We start from the raw sequence: 5,852 nt of genomic DNA on the forward strand, positions 1-5,852 counted from the left end.
AGGCCGGGCAAGGTTCTCACACTCGGCAGTCGCCAGGGCCAGGCGGTGCTGTGACGGGTGAAGAGGGACCGGCAGGGCTGTGAGGACCTCCATCCAGGTATACATTTCAGGTAATGAAAGGTGTTGAGGAGAAAGTAAAGCAGGTGGTAGGACCGAGCGCCTCGGGGCAGTGGAGGCAGGCCTTGGAGTCCCCAGCCTGTACCTTCCCTCATGAAAGTTTACAGTCAGAGGGGACCAACTAGTAAATAATTGCAGAAATCGATGTAAAAGGACAAGTATGATGAACCCACATTTTAACCAGATTCCTAGGTGACCTATTTGCTCAGTAGAGATTGAGAAGTGCTGTCCCAGGGTCTCCTTTATGACCACTGTATATTCCTTCTTTTAAACAAACACTGCATGTTTTGTGGAGGCGGGTGAGGGATTATATGGAGAGAGAAGACCTAGACAGTCATCTTTGCATGTCTTTTGGAGTCTGGGAGAATTTCTGCCTGTTTAAGAATTAGAGAGTCCAAGCCCATCAATGAGTTAAGGGTATATAGTTTACTTTGTATATAAAAGTTTTGAGTCACTGGAGAAAACCTTCACAAATTACTTCTTCCCCCCGAAGGAGGCAATGTGTAGCCAAGCAGGCCTGAGACCCAAGCACAGGTTCCAGCAGACGTCAAACCAGAACACGGCTGCAGACTTCCTAAGAAGCCCGTTAAGCTTAGGCTGGTAGCACGAGATACCACCATGTGGTTTGGGGCATTCTTATTTTGAATTTCCTTTGTGGTTTAGAACTTGAATTTCAGCTTCCTGGTAGACCATGGTATTAGGGTGATGAAATCATAAAGAACACCTAGACTCACAGTAAGAAACCATCACCAAGGGCTGCAATTCCTCATTCATCATTATGTAATCCATGGAGTCTGTCTGTAGCTTCTCTCCATAGATTTCAACTATGACTCATCAAAGACTAAATCAGCCCATTTTATAAACATTCTGTCTCTCTATAGCCAAATGCTTTCAGATATCCTGAATCATATCAGCATACTGGTCATTAGAAGGGAGACCTGTAGCAGTTCACAGATTACAGATATGATTACAAAGCCAAAGTCCAGAACTGGAAAAGAAGATTACAAAATTAACCTCTGTGTCCCAGGCTCACTTCTAAAGCATGGCACATTTTATAAGATGTCAGTCTCCCAGAACCTGGCACACAGCCAGCTTACAGAATGCTTACCGAATACAATATTCCTGCAAGACTTTTACAATAAATCCAAGCTTAGAATGTATCAAATTTTAAGTACCATAAAAGATGGTGTTTTCTCTCGATCAAGAGGGCGGTGAACATGTATTTTTCCATTCACATTATCTTTTATAGAAAACAAACCAATCTCTGGATATTTGTCTACACCAGGTCCAATGATTAAATATACTAATTCCATGTCGGCAGACAAATTATTGAACAGCTGGAAGGAGAAAAAATTAGGGAAAAATGAGGGTGAGAATAAGCCACTATGCCTATCAAATATCTAGGCTAAGATTCAAAGGCATTTGTAAAGAACCATACGCAGCAATTACAGATCTGAGAATTTACCCTAAAGAAATAAACAGGTAGAGATGAAGGAACAAGGGGTATAGCGGCAGTTTGGTTTGTAATAGTGAAAAGTTGGAAACAACATAAATGTCCATCCCTATGGAAATAATCGTGTAGTGGTTCCCCCTCACGTGGCATGGGGCTCTGCAGCTTTTCAGGATTTATATTCCCTGCCCCAGAATGAGGGCTGTGACACATGGTAAAACAAGGAAGGCCACCAGCGGGACAGTATACTCAGCGCGATCCCATTTTGTTAATACAGATTCATATTAGTGACTGTGCGAAGAAACATCTGAAAGGATACATACCAAGTTGTCCATACTGATTATCCCTCCAAAGAAGAGTAATAATCATACAGCTTACTTTACAAATTGCTTAGAAGGAGTCAGCTTATGTATTGCCTTACTTGCACTAACCTGCTTAATCTTTTTTTCTTTGTTTGTTTTCTGATATGCGGGCCCCTCACTGCTGTGGCCTCTCCCGTTGCGGAGCACAGGGTCTGGACGCACAGGCTCAGCGGCCATGGCTCACGTGCCCAGCCGCTGCGCAGCATGTGGGATCTTCCCGGACCGGGGCACGAACCCATATCCCCTGCATCGGGAGGCGGACTCTCAACCACTGCGCCACCAGGGAAGCCCTGCTTAATCTTTTAACAACCCTATAATGAAGGTACTATTGTTGACCCCATTGTACAGATGAGGAGGCAAAAAGTCTATCTAATTTGTATAGTGAGGATGTGGTACATCTGGAATATGAACCCACTGAGTCCCCTGACCCTTGGGAGTATTCACTGTTAACCGCTGCGCCTTCCAAACTGTCTATAGATGGGTTTTTTTCAGTAGGTATATATTATTTTTATAAATATTGAACAAATATGAATCATTTAAAAATTTTTTCTAGGAATCATAGAACGTCAGAGCTGTAGGGGACTTAGTATGTAACTCAAAGACCCATGGAGGTCAGGAAGGTGGTGGAAGTGAACAGCAGGAGCCGAGTATAAAAATCCTGGCATCCAACATCCCCATGGGACTTCTTTGGTGCTTCAGTTGACACTCAAACCTCAAAGTGAGGGAGACAATAGGGAGTGGTGGGGACTGTGACGCCCTGGGTAACTCAGGCCCCAGCAAATTCCTACCATGTGGGGACGTACTCTCCAAGGAATCAGATCTTCCCATTTTTAAAAAGCCTCTAGATGTGCAGAATTTTTAATACAATCACCCTGTTTTTTCCAATTTTTAAAATCATGGTACAATATAAAACAGGCCTGCAGGCTGGAACTAACCAGTCTGTTGCCATATGTGATTTTTTTGTTTTGTTTTTGTTTTTTTGTTTAATTAATTTTTTAATTAATTAATTTTTATTGGAGTATAGTTGCTTTACAAGTTGTGTTAGTTTCTGCTGTACAGCGAAGTGAATCAGCCCTGCATGTATATATGTGATTCTGACTTTCTCAGCTCACTCTTACATGGAGCAGCGATTTATCCAAAGTCACACACTCAGGTAGAGGCAGGGTGGGCTCTGGGACCCAGGCCTCCTGACTCCTGACCCTGGCCAGTGCCGCCCCTACCACTCCACTACCTGGCCTCCGTAGCCTCCCGCCAACAGCAGCATGCTTAATCGGGGAGGATGGTGGATGATGGGGCCCTTCCTTAGAGCAGCTGCCTTACCTCACCCGCAAGTTTGGGAAAGGGTCCCGAGTCTTCCCCCTCCAGCGCCATGGTCGTGATGATCCGTCTTCTCTTGGGTCGCCGTAGAGGCCGGCTGTCTCCCTGGAAATCACAGTGACCGTGGTGAGGAGGAGGGTGTTTGTGGCGCCAGGGGCGCAGTGACTGATAGCCCTTTCCTCTCCCATCCTCACAACAGTCTCCGATGCTCAGCAATTCCAAGTGCCCGTTCTCTCTACAACCACAGAGTCAGTTCTAAACTGGGGGGCATGTGACACCCAAGGATTTTACATTTTTATGTGGCTCATGAGATACTTTCAGGGGCCACGAAGACACAGCACTAACGATCATTGCCTAGTGTGTGCTAGCACCTGCTCTAAAGTAGACATGCACAGACTTGTTGAATTCATGGGAGATTTACTGCCCCTCTATTTCTCTCTCCGTCTTTCTGAAATCCTTGGTGAGAAAGTCTCCATTCAGCGCAGTTGGGTCTTGAATTCCCCTCTGTTTACTCAAGTCCCTTGTAACAGACTTAGACTCAGACGTTAGGGTCAGAGATTTGTCAGGCAAGGGAATATAGATAGAATTTAACTATGTGGTTTCATTTGTTTTATATATATTTTACAGTATAGCCGGTTTCTAGTCACATTCATTTTTATTCACAAGGATGTACTTTAAAAAAATTATGTAATTAGAAAGTGAGTAGATCACAAGAACTACAGGAAGGAAACCATAAGGTGGATGAGGATACAACAAAACCTCGTGATGGTGGTGGTGACTGCATCCCTGCACTGCCCTGTACTCACACACTGGGAAATAGCAAGTCTGCTGTTTCTAATTGCCTAAAGAAGAAAAGAGTGTGGGCAAACCTCTGCGCCAGCACTGTGTGCTTGATGTCTGATGTTCACAGACTGCTCGTGTTCTAATTAGACATAAAAGCATCGTCTGCAATTCTCTTCAGTCCTTTGAGATTCTAAAAGGCCACATCTAGTTACTAATTTATTTTGTCTCAACCAAATATTGACAGGGCACTGAAAAACTCAAAATTGCAATCCAGCTTCTAAGGAAAGTACAGTCTCACTTGGTTTATCAAGAAACTGAATTCCAAACCCCACCTTTGATTAGCAAGACCATCATTTTCTGGTGGGACACTGTTGACCTTAAAAATAAAAATGACATTAATTAGTAGGGAATGTACTTAGCAGAATCAGGTAGAAGCTGCCTAAAGTCACACAAATCTTCTAGAATTAGAAAGGGGAAAAAAGGAACTGCATTCAGTTTTGATAACTATAATTTCTCGTTCTTGACATCTCAATTCGTAATTACCACTTCCCTTCTGTAACTGGAGGAGAATTCTGATTAAGTATTACCAACGGTAGGGACATTTAAAGCCCTAGATGTTACTGTTACGTTAGCATAACATAATAAATGGGTGATCAAGCTGTTCAGGGTGAGTACAAATGTATTTCCATGGGCACATGTAAGTTAGCACCAAACGTTAATTGGTGGTGGGATTCAAGTGGGCTTTTTTTGTTGTTTTTTCTTTTATGTTTACCTTATTTTTAGACTTTATCATACAGTCATCAATAAAATTAAGGAATTTGGTACTTTACGTTTACATAATTATTTACATTGAGAATTGTTTGTCATTTTTATCTCAACAAATTTCCCCCTCAAAAAAAAAACCCCAAACATGTACAGTAAGAGTGTTGAAGTACCAAGAGAAAGAGACGAGCCCTGCAATGGATGTCAAACCGACACAAAACGTGTGTGTCTGTATGTATATGTGTATGTGTGTGCATGTGTGTGACACCCATAGTTCTACTTCATTCATTTTCACTGCCCTGTAGCATTTCACTATACGAATGGAGGACAATTTATCTATCATTTTCCCAATGATGGCCATTTAGGTTATTTCCAGTTGTTTGTCGTTACACACACAAAAAAAAGATGCTGTGGTTAGAAACATCCATATGCACATAGAAAATTTCTCTGGACCCTGGTTTTCACTTTGGTTCGCTGTGGTCCCTGACGCTATCAGAGACTCCACAAGGCCAAACACGTACGTAATAATCTAAGATACTGTTTGTTTTGCTGTGTGACAGTTGCACTGATGGTACCAAAGATTAGTGACGAAACTGCTGGTGCCTCAGCACCGTGGAGGCTATGGCACGGATTCCTCTGATAGTCATGCATTCTTCATCACCACACACGTGCAGGAAAGAAGGAGGAAGGGAGAGAGGAAGGAAAAGAAAAAAAGCCAGTCTCGTTTAAGAAAGATGTAATTGGTGAAGTCACTTAGTTATTGAAATCACTTGAGGATGGGCGCGGCAGGAAATGTTATTAATTTATCCCATTGCCACACCTGCATGTCTATCTTTAAAGCACTCTGGGTCTACATGGGAAGGATGCATGAACCCCTGTGCTACCCATCAGTGTAGAAGGTTTGAATCAAAGAAGAGCACGTTTGTGATTATCAGAGTTGACAGCTGAACAGGCCCCTTTTTTTTTTTTTTCTTTTTTTTGCAGTACGCGGGCCTCTCACTGCTGTGGCCTCTCCCGTTGCAGAGCACAGGCTCCGGACGCTCAGGCTCAGCGGCCATGGC

This window comes from Neophocaena asiaeorientalis, unplaced genomic scaffold (assembly GCF_003031525.2).
Source record: "Neophocaena asiaeorientalis asiaeorientalis breed wild unplaced genomic scaffold, Neophocaena_asiaeorientalis_V1.1 scaffold606, whole genome shotgun sequence".
NCBI lineage: Eukaryota > Metazoa > Chordata > Mammalia > Artiodactyla > Phocoenidae > Neophocaena > Neophocaena asiaeorientalis.